This window comes from Cornus florida, unplaced genomic scaffold (genome assembly GCF_030987335.1).
Source record: "Cornus florida cultivar Cherokee Brave unplaced genomic scaffold, ASM3098733v1 CherokeeBrave_3.0.0_Hap2_Chr02, whole genome shotgun sequence".
Taxonomy (NCBI): Eukaryota; Viridiplantae; Streptophyta; class Magnoliopsida; order Cornales; family Cornaceae; genus Cornus; species Cornus florida.
This window is the reverse complement of record NW_026775572.1, coordinates 13,085,414-13,097,336: the sequence shown is the minus strand read 5'-3', so window position 1 is coordinate 13,097,336 and position 11,923 is coordinate 13,085,414.

Below are 11,923 nucleotides of genomic sequence, written 5' to 3'. Positions count from 1 at the left end.
ATATCTTATGGTGGTGTAACTGAAGTGATAGATCAATGAATATAATAATACCATAAATGTGTCATTTGTTTATGCACTATATGGACAATAGTTTTTGAAGATTCTGATTTTGAAGTTGGAGATGTAACTGCTGAATTTCAATTTGCAAATATTGATCATAACGGTGATATTAAAGGCAACAAAGGTATTGATGCTTGGGGTGCTTTATAGGACTAGTCTGGGGTTCGGTTTATGTACTAAGTGATGAGTTGTGGAGTGTGCACAACTCATCTGATGAAGATTGTGTTCAAAGTAATAAGTTCAGGGATGAATTTATTGTTCAGAGAGATTTGGGTATTAAACCCTTGATGGTTGGAATGAAGTTCACTTGTGCAGATGACTATAAGGGACCATGCCTTAAAGAAAGACTTTAGATTCAAAAAGAATGAAAGAAAAAGGGTGACAGTTGTATGTGCTAACAAAAGTGGTTAGAGGATTCATGTTTCCCTTAATAAAGTTACCAAGGCATTCGTGTTTAGGAAGTTGAAACCACATTATAAATGCCCTATTGTTGATAAAAATAGACAGGCGAATTCTACTTTGCTCACAAATAAATACATACATAAGTTCAACAATGTACAAGTCCTCTACAGCCAGATTAGGAAGGTATATAAGAAAGAGAGGAAGAAAGATACGAAAATGGGACGATATTGGGACGAGAGATAAATATATACTAATATATGTATATATATATATATATGGAGAATATTGTTAGGGGCAATTACAGAATATAAGGTTTTAAAATAGTGCACAACCAACTATATATATATATATATATATATATATATATAATTTGGAGAAGGGCAAATGTAATACCCCTAATTTTAAAAGGGTAGTCTAGGCATTTTAATTATTGTTTTATTGCATTTTGTTTGATTATTTGCTTAATTGTTTAATTATTTTATTCTTTATTTGATTTAATTGTTTAATTATGTAGTTAATTGTATTGTTTGATTAATTGATAAATTGTTTTATTTAATTTATTTGATTTAATTGTGTATTTAATTGTATTGTTTGATTAATTGGTAAATAGTTTTATTTAATTTATTTGATTTATTTAAATGCATTTAACGTAGTGTATAGATTAGGGTTTTATCCTTTTATAAAATCACGTTGTGGACTTAGGTTTTATATTTGCCTATAAATATACTGTTATAAGTCTGTAAAGGGGTTGTAGAACCCTATTCACGTACAGAGATATAGAGAGAGAATTGTAAGGAAAAACAGAAAGATTTCAGTTAGGGTTTTGGCTGAGGATTAAAGGACAAACCTAGGAGAAGGAAAGGTTGATAGTGAACGGACGTCGTCGGAAAACTTAGAAAGACAGCGACGATGTTTTGATTCAAAATCTCACAGGCAAGTTTTATTTTGTCTCTCTCCCCTTAACTTGTGTTCTATGCATGCCTAGATGATCTTTAGGATTTTAATCAGATATTAAATGGATCTTGCATGCTTAGTATGTGTTAAATTAATCATCTATATGGTTTTAATTTGATCTGGAATAGTAATCGCCGAACTTGAATTTCATTGTTTGCTCTTAAAGCATGTTGAATCGGTAATTGTTTTTGTTGTTCTTTTTAATGCAAACCGTTTTAAATAAAGGACTCGGATGATATTGGATGTAATTTAGACTCTTAAGTTCAATAATATTAAGGAACAGAAGGGTTGGGAGCGGCCGGAGACGAAGCAGACGAAGGCAAAAGGTTCAGGGCTATCATAGAGGGAGAGAGTTGGCTCCATGGAAAAGGGAGCCGGCTCCCTCAAGTGCAGAGCCGACTCTAGGGGTTAGAGAACCGGCTCCCACCCCTCTAAAGCCGGCTCCATGCTTGGTTAGAGCCGGCTCTCAACTTTTGAGAGCAGGCTATCTTATATACATGCAATCTGGACTTTTCTGGGCACTGTTTGGACGAGTTTGGTATTCTGGATTGTTTTGGGAAGTGTATTGAGGGTTCTAAATGTAATTTCATGGAATTCTAAAATTTCATATTGCATAATTTACACCATTATGCTAATGGAATGAACAGTAAGAAAGTAAACAACTTTGCATGCTGTTAACGGATGGGAGGGATTTAATTGCTTAATTTCAATTTAGCAATTTAATGGACTGTAACATGATTAAAAATCTTGTTTTGGATGCATAGTAGGGTCATTTATTTATCAGACTTGATCTATGCGTACTCTGGATTCTAATTGCTAAAATAATAAACTCTGTTCTTTAATTACATGGATTATTGTTTTGGTTACTAATTGCTGAACTATTAAATTATGTTTTGTCAATTACATGGATTTATGTGCTGGACTTTAATTGCTGAATTATTATATTAAATTCTGTCAATTACATGGATTATATGCACTATATGTAATGGTATAGGACGGTGGCACATTAGGGATGGATTAGATCAAAACGCTAATTCCTACCTATTCATACATACGAAATGGATTAACTAAAACAGTTAAATTCTACATAGGTTCATGTTTTGTCAACTAAAAAAGTTAAATGACATACTGGATGTTTATTTTATATTTCTGGATTAGGAATGATTTATATATATATTTATGGTACCGCAATATGAGCTTGAGTCTCAGAGTCGATTGTTAGGGCGCATATATGCATTGGATGCGTAGCTGGCTATGATAAGTTAAGGTGTACCCTGTTAGGTCTAGGTACTCATATCCACCTCTGGTAGGTTTTGCATGTTGCCTTTTATTCAGGTTGAGACCCCCTTTGTAGTCCAGTGATTGTTTCTTAGTGTGGATATATATATGTATGAACTAGATAGCTATTGTTGAGATATCTAGGATGTATCTACGTATCGAGTCTCTGTTTGGATTGTAGTTAGAATAGAACTTGTTTGTGAGCCTGACCCACTTTCATTTTTCAGGTATCAGACGGTTCTAGTCTTAAGGCTTGTTTGGGCTGAGCAGAGACGGTCATTCACTCTACCGACGACGTAGGATTTCATTCCATGTTTTAGTTTTGGATTTTATCTTCATTTGTTTATTTTCAATTGGGATTTTATTTAGGGGTCCACTAGATGGATTCCCGAGTTGTACTCTTAGAGGTTTTGGAAATGTTGGATTATATTAATCTTTATCATTTGGAGGATTTTAATATTTAGAACTCTTTTTAGCTTTTATTATTTTATTTATTAATTTATTTTTATATTCCATGTTCAATTACATATTAATTGTTTGATATCTCTTGGATATGTGCTCGGACTTGATCATTCGTGACTCTAGAATCGATGGGTATCACAGTTGGTATCAGAGCACTCCAGGTTTAGTGTCTCTAAGGTATTTCATATTAAGACTTCCGCGTAGCGTATTCTCTTGATTAGAGTTTAAGTTTAGGATTCGTTGTATTCTTGTACGGTCCGTTTAAATCATGCTGATGTCTGTCTTTCGGTGTTAACAGAATGGTTAACGCTAGAACCAGATGAAACAATAGGCAACAAATAGAAGCGGCACATAGGCAGCAGGATTTCCTGTGGCGTCAGCAAATGGAGGAAGAACAACAATTGCCTAGGTTTCAGGAGGAGCATGAGGAAGATGGTCAGTTGCACATAAAGCATGAAGAATTTCAACATACTTAGGAGTCTCAGGATCGGGCCTATAATCAGGGCAGGAATCTAGAGTATTCTCCTCAGTTAGTTTACATCATAGCTCAGGCTGTAGTAGCAGGCGTAGCAACTGCATTTTAGAATTAGCCATACGTTCAGCAGACACTCGAAGCAGTACCAATGGTGCGGAATGTGTTTCAAGGTCAATGTTTTGCCTGTGGAGATTTTAGGCATACATCCAACCAATGTCCTGGGTTAGCTCAGAGACAGCAGAATAGGGGACCACAGGTAAGATGGGATCAGCCACAGTCTAACAAGCGAAATAGGTTGTTTAGTACTTTTAGGGGTACTTGTTATTCTTGTGGAGAGGCTGGTCACACTTCTAGGCAGTGTCCTAAACGAGGAGATATCGGGCCATCTAAGTAGGAGGGTACCGAATCACAAGGAGGATGGCTCTTTTAAGAGTGTTTTTTATTACTAGTAGTGATGGTGATATCATTAGAAATGTAGTACTTGTTAAATCAAGTACACTAGTATTATTTTTTTAAAAAGAATATGCGACTATTATTCCTTTGGAAATATATGGTTTAAAGAAGTTCTTAATAAAGTGAACTGGTGGTTTTGGTTTTTCTCTTATGTTTCATGAGAGCATTTTAGTGATAGTTACATTAATGATTTTATCAAACTATTTTGGAATGTGATCGTCATGATAATAAATGATTATCACAGTGGAATGATTGGGTTTTGGACAAGCAAACAAATATTTGCTTGTAAGGACGTTGTGTTAAGACGGGATGATTACCAGGGAATTTATAAAAGTGCTTGTGTAAATCAATATGGTGAGTTGATTTCGAGGGAAGAATTCCCAAGGTAAAGCGATAATTTAAACGTGAGTAGATTTCGGAGCATTTTGTATTACTTTACGTGTTTTGCTCTACAGAGTATTCAGGAATTTTGGGTTTTTATGGTTAAGTTGGTGGCACAGGTATGCAATAGACCTCAGGGTATATCTACACCTTTAGGTGATACTGCCATTTTACATAAGAGTGATGGGCCTGTGATATTAGATAATGGTAGACTTAGATTTCTAATTAATCTAGTGGTCCTAGACATGCACACTTTTGCTGTGCTATTTGGGATGGATTGGTTATCTCACTGTCATGCCCAAGTTAATTGTTTTGATAGGTCTATTTTGTCCACTATACCTAGTCAGGATATGTACATTGTCACTATGCCACGTTCTAACGGGGATACTAGCACTTCTTTATTTTCTATGGAAGAGGAAACAGAGGAGGAGATTTCTGTGTCATTGGATAGTATATCAATTGTATAGGACTTTTCCAATGTTTTTCAGGAGATTCCAGGGTTGCCATATAGTCGCGAGATAGACTTTGTGATTAACTTGGCTCCAGGCACTACGCTTAGTGTTAGGGCACCATACAGGATGACACCAGTGGAGATGTGAGAGCTGGAGGATCAGATTCAGCAATTACTCAGCCAGAGTTTTAGTCATAAGAGTACTTCACCCTAGGGAGCACCAGTTCTGTTTGTGAAGAAGAAGGATGGTTCACTTCGCCTATGTATAGATTATAGGAAATTGAACAAGGTTATTATTTATAATAAGTATCCTTTGCCCAGAATTGATAATCTTTTTGATCAATTGAAGGGAGCTATATACTTCTCTAAGATTGATCTGCGTTCTGGATATCATCAACTTCGGGTTCGGGAGCAAGATGTTCTGAGGACAACGTTTCTCATTAGATATGGTTCTTATAAGTTTCGTGTCATGCCGTTCGGGTTGACTAACGCTCCAGAAGTCTTCATGGATTTAATGAACAGTTTATTCAGGGCTTACTTAGATCAATTTGTCATCGTCTTTATTGATGATATTTTGATTTATTCTACGTTGGACGACAATCATACCAGACATCTTTGCACAGTGTTGCAGACGCTTCGTGAACACCAGTTATTTGCCAAGTTTAAGTAGTGTGAATTTTGGCAGGGGGAAGTGAAGTTTCTGGGTCACATGGTGTCAGAAAGGGGAATATCGGTAGATCCAGCCAAGGTATCAGCAATGGTAGAGTAGGGACAACCTACTTCACCTACCGAGATCCGGAGTTTTCTCGGATTGGCAGGATATTATCGTAGGTTCATTCGGGGGGTTCTCAAAGATTGCGGGGCCACTGTAATACCCATAATTTTAAAAAGGATAGTCTCGGCATTTTAATTATTGTTTTATTACATTTTTGTGTGACTATTTGGTTATTTGTTTAAGTGTTTAATTGTTTCCATTATTTAGTTGATTTATGTGTGATTTAATTGTTAATTATGAATTTAAATATTGCATTAATTGATTTCTTGTTTCTTTAATTGAATTGTGTATTTAATTTTTATATTGATTATTTTTCTTTATTTGGTTTAATTTAGTAATTTAGTATTTTCCTTTTTATGTGTAAATTGGTTTGATTAAAGGTTTTAATGGGATTAAATTAAGGTAATAATTATAAGTTTAACTTGTATTAAATTAGGTTATGGTTATAGCTTTACAAGAAAACTAATTATAAGTTTAACTTGTAATAAATTCGGTTACGGTTATAGCTTTACAAGAAAACTCAAGTATATGTAGCCGACGTGTATATAACATAGGTTGTTCTATGGGCCGAGTAGGTCAGTTTAGGGTTTAATTGAACCTAGAATTAGTTTGGCCTATAAATATACGTACAAGGTTCTGGCAAGGGTTTTAGAACCTTACTCACAACTATGGAGGCAGAGGGAGAACAGAGGAGGATTTCAGTAAGGATTGCCTGAAACCTTAGGAAGACGGCTTTAAGATTTTGAACCAAAGTTTTACAGGCAAGTTCTATTCCTAACTCTCTCTCTTTGACTCATGTTCTTTACATGCCTAACTTAATTCTAGGGGTAGAGGAACGTTAAAATTAAACTGGTTCGTATGTTTAAATTGTTCTAAGCAGTATGTTTTTATGAACTGTAAATTGCTTGTTTTAATTCTTCCTTGCGTTTTTCTTGTGTTAATTGAAGTTGATTATTGATGAATGATTTTTAAATTCTCTGGAACACTGGAACTTAATTTTAAATTGGTAGGAACCTTGACTATGGAGGACGGAAGTGAGGGGAATCGCCGGAGATGAAACCGGTGAAGGAAAACGAGTTAACTGGGCTCCAAGGGAGTTAAAGGGGGCTCCAAATTTTATTAGAGGAGGCTCCAAGGGAGTTAGAGGGGACTCTAAATTTTATTGGAAGAGGCTCCAAGGGAGTTAGAGGGGTCTCCAAATTTTATTGGAGGCGGCTCCATATTTTTTTGACCCGGCTCCATCATTTTTCTTCCGTTTATTATTATTATTTTTTTTTGTTTTCCAGTGAGATATTTGGTTACGAGGGTTGGATTTTGGAGTTTTCGGATGCAGGTAGAAGGTATTTTAGGGGTGTCCAGTAATGTCTAAAGCAATATTAAAACATTTGATGGCAGTTTAATACATAGTAAATCAATAGATGTTTATAGCTTGACCGGTAGACAATTTTTAAATAAAGTGGTCTAGTGTTTGGGTGCGGAGGATTTTATATTACTGAACCTTGGTTTAGCCATTTTCTGTGAATGATTATCAAATTCTAATCATGTATTAGTGGCATAAAATAAGCATTGTTAAAATCTCTATATTTTTACTATGCTTGTGAAAGAATAATTGATGTTTAAATTTTAGCATTTATCGCATCAATTGTTGGACTGGTAATATGAGCATGATAATTGGCCAATGTTTAATATGCTTGCTATGGAATTAATTGATGTAGACATTTATTCTTGTTCTCTCAATTATATGGATTCTAAGGTTAAATTGATATTTACATACTATTGCATTGTCAATTGCTGGATTTTTGGTTGTGTAGTGTACAATCAGCATATTAAGATACATATCATTGGTATGCTCATTATGGAACAATTGATGTTTAAATTTAATATTTTTATTCTCAATTGTTGGATTTATGGATTAGTTGATATTTACATGCATGGTCTGTATTATCAACAACTGGATGGATGGATTGTATGCACCGGTATGGGATGGTGGCATACTAGGGCGAATTAGCTTAAAAACGCTAAGTCCTACCTACTCTACGATTAAGGAATGGATTAACTAAAAGTTAAATCCTATTGATTTGTAGTGTCAAGGTAACGCATCGTTGAGCAGCATTACTATAGATTCTGGATGGATTTTAAATATATTGTTATGGTACCTCGATATGAGCTTGAGTCTTAAGATTGACGGTTAGGGAGCGTATATGCATTGGGATGCATAGCTGGCGATGATAGTTGGAGGTGTACCCTGGTGTGCGTTTTGCATGTTGCCTTTATTCAGATTGAGACCGGCCTGTAGTCCAGTGAGAGTCCTTTAGTGTGACTATATATATATATATATATATATATATATTATATTTGAAGGCAACATGCAAAACGCACACGAGGATTGTTGGATAAAACTTTAAACTATCCAAGTTAACATTAAACAACAGAACATGAATAAGTTTGAAGAACTTTTGATTAAAACATGGAACTTACAACTTTGATCTTTGAATACAACACTTTTGTTCTGAGCCGAGCTCCTTGGATGAAGTAAAACTAAAAACTCAAACTTAAAAATTACAATTTGAACTGAGAACTTTTGAAATGGAAACTAAAATCTAAACTTGAAAAAATGAGCCTGCCTCCAATGTCTTGAGGAGCTGTTATTTATAGGGCCTCGAAGGAGCCTTAGGGAGTTTTGGATTCCTTGGAGATAAGGATGCAGTAGGAGGCCATATGTAAAGCCTGAAAGGCAGATTTGAGGTGATGTCTTCTGAATGATGCTGGAGGTCATGTGCAAAGCCTGAATTGAGGTGATGGCCACTGACTTGCCTTGGATTCCTTTTTTTTGAAAAGCTTGTCTGTCATGAACACCGAAAGGTGCTAAAAGCCTGAAAATTGAGAACTGTTGAATAAAACTTTAAATTGTAGTTTTTGCCTTTTTTTTTTTTTTTTTTTTTGTCGCTATGCAGCGGCATTGAATGACCAAGGTCGGCAGCTTTTTTGAAATGAAATGATGATTTTTTAGAATATTGTTTACTAGAGCTGTTGGGTAAAAATACCAAAACAGTCATCTTTATTGGGTTGGGCCAGATCTGTTTGGGAACCATGGAAAGAACCTGAGCCTTCACTTCTGTTGGAGCCTAATTTTGAGAAGGCTATGGGATTGACTTGGGCTAAAGCTTCCATGAGGAAGGCTTCATACTCATCTTGGGATTTTGCTGAAGAAAGCTTTGTTTGGGCCTGGCTTTTGGATAGGAAGAAAGCCGAAGACTCTCCTAAGCCAGAACATGATATTGCAGGGTGCTTTGACAACCATTCAGAAATTGCTTCTGGAGTAACACCATTGATAGAGAATTGGTCCCACCATTTGACTTTGAAAATCCTTCCTAGAAGAGGAAAATTAGAAGGGGTTTTGAGAATTTGGAATTGCCATAGAACTATCCATGACAATACGAAATTTGCAAAAAATAAGAATGATTTAGGAAATTCGGAAAGCTCAGGAGGAGCTTGGAATTTTTCATTGAAAATTGAAAATCCCTTGGACACCGTTTCAGGGATGATTTCTTGGCAGGGACCAAACATATGCCACTAGTCAATGAACCATCTGGGGACATTTAGATTGAAATTCTTTTGGAAAAGGATAAGTCAGGAATGACTATAATCCTGATTTTGAAAATAAAAGGTATTGTACCAGGCATCCTGATACTCCCAGTAATTGAAAGTTTGAGGGTTGCGAGGCTGAGAAAATTGCCTCGGAGCATTGATGTTTTTACCCCAGGTTGCCGGAGTAAGGACTTTTTGAATGGTACATATGGTGTGAGAAATGAAAGACTCATCACCTGGTTTTGAATGAGTTCAAATTTTGATGGATCAGTGTCCACTAAAATAAACTCATAAATATTTTGTGTTTTCCGAAAATCTGATGTTGGATAATGAAAACCTTTGACAAAATGATTTTGAGAAAGTAAAACTGGGTTTTGGTTAAAAAGTTCTTTTTCAACCACACAAATGGTTGATGAATTTGGTTTTTGAAAATAACGAGATTTTTTAAGAGTGGGATTGTTGACCACCACTTGCTGTGAAACAGATCTTAAGGAAATTTGTTTATCTGATGCTGAAGAAATTGCAGCATAAGTTTTTTGAAGGGGAGGAAAAACTGGTTGTTGGGATTGTAAGTATGCTTGGATGGGGTCATACTGGATTGGGGACATGTCTATGACATGTTGGGGAATTGTGGTTAGGGCTGAAAACTGGTTTGTAATTAATGGAGATGGACTAGCACACATAGCTTCTTCATCTTCCTTGACTTTATCATACCAGGTTTTTTTGGAAGGGTTCTGAGAAGAGGATGATTGTGCATATGCATCTTTTGTTTTGTGGGGTTTTGTGCTTGCAACTGAGGCTCCTCTACCTGTCTTGGGAGGCATAGTAACCGCCTTTAAGCTCCTACTTTTCCCTGCAAAAATTCCCTAGTGAGAAAATTAGGAAGATAATTATTTTCTCCTTTTATATATTCAATATCAAAGTCAAATACAGAAAGAATAGCTTGCCATCTGGCAAAAATTTGTTTTGAGGCTATGTTATGAACATCTTTCTTTAAAACAGTTTTTGCAGATTGGCAATCAACACGAACTAAAATTTTTTGATTTAGTAAGTCACTTTCAAATTTTGAAATGCATAAAACTATAGATAAAATTTCCTTTTTGACTGTAGAGTAATTTTGTTGTGCTTGGTTCCATGTGCCAGAGGCGAACTGAACTAGTTGTTCCTTGTCACCTGTTTTTTGTTTTAGGATACCTCCATATCCTAATTCAGATGCATTAGTTTCCACAATTTTGAAGGCTTCTGGATTAGCAATAGATAGGCAATGAAGGTTTTTTGCTTTGCTTTTAAGGATTCTGACTATTTTTGTATGCTCATCGGACCATGGGGGAAGGGACTTTTTTAATCTTTGGCGTAGTGGAGCACAAAGAAGGGAAAGATCCTTGAAAAACTCAGAGAGATAATTTAGGCACCCTAAAAATCTTTGAAACTGGGTTTTGTCTTTAATTTCATCAGGGAATTTATCAGCAAATTGGATGGATCTGTTGATTGGGATGACAGTTCCTTGGTGGATCTGGAAACCTAAGAACCTAATCTTGGTCTGAAACAAAGTTAACTTTGATAAAGAAAGGACTAATCCATTATGCTTAATGGTTTGAGCAAAAACATTGAGATGTTTCCAATAAGCATCTATAGAAGAGGAAAATATTAGTATATCATCAATATAAACAATTGAAAAATTCGTAAGATGAATAAAAATATCATTCATAATTTTTTGGAATTCTGAAGGGGCATTTTTTAATCCGAAAGGCATCACATTCCATTCGTAATGGCCAAAAGGAACCGTGAATGCTGTTTTGTATCTATCTTTTTCAGTAATTTGGATTTGCCAAAATCCTGACTTGAGATCAAGCTTTGAAAAAACGGTTGCATGAATGAGACGTTGGATTAGGTCCTTTTATTGGGCAGGGGATACCTGATCCATTGAAGAACTTCATTGAGGGGCTTGTAATTGATAACTAATCTGGGAACACCTCTTTCTATTTCAGCATTCTTTTGGACATAAAAAGCAACACAGCTCCACGGGGAACGGCTTTTTCGGATGAGGGATTTGTTTAATAATTCCTGTACTTCCTTCATACAGTAATCAAGAAGTTCTTGACTCATTTGGCTAGGATGGGCTTTGGTAGGGATATCCTTTTCATTGAAAGATTTTTCATAAGGTAATTCAACAATGTGTTGTCTTTTCTGCCAAAAAGCGTTTGGGAGATCAGAGCAAACCTGACTTTCAAGTCTTAATTTGAACCTTTGAATAGAGTCTTGGAGACTTTTTTGACTAAGTCGTTCATTAATCTGTTTGAAGATTAGTTCTTATTTGAGAAAGTCTAAATGCTTTGTTTTGCTTTCAATCCTGTTAACAGCAGGGGCTTGAGTAACATAGGAATCCTTAATGGAATTGAGATCCTTGGTGTCTATAGGATGAGCAAAAGGAAAGCAAATTTCTTGTCCAACTAGACTTGTCGAAATGCCTTGGCTATCAACTTTGAATGGGTAAAGAAGAAAAATAAATGGAGTTCCTAAAATGACAGGGTTATTGAGGTCTTTGACAAGGATGAAAGGTGTTTTAATACAAAGACCCTGATTACAAACATGGGCTTTGGTTAACTTGTACGGAACAGTGAGTCGTGAACCATTAGTACCTTGA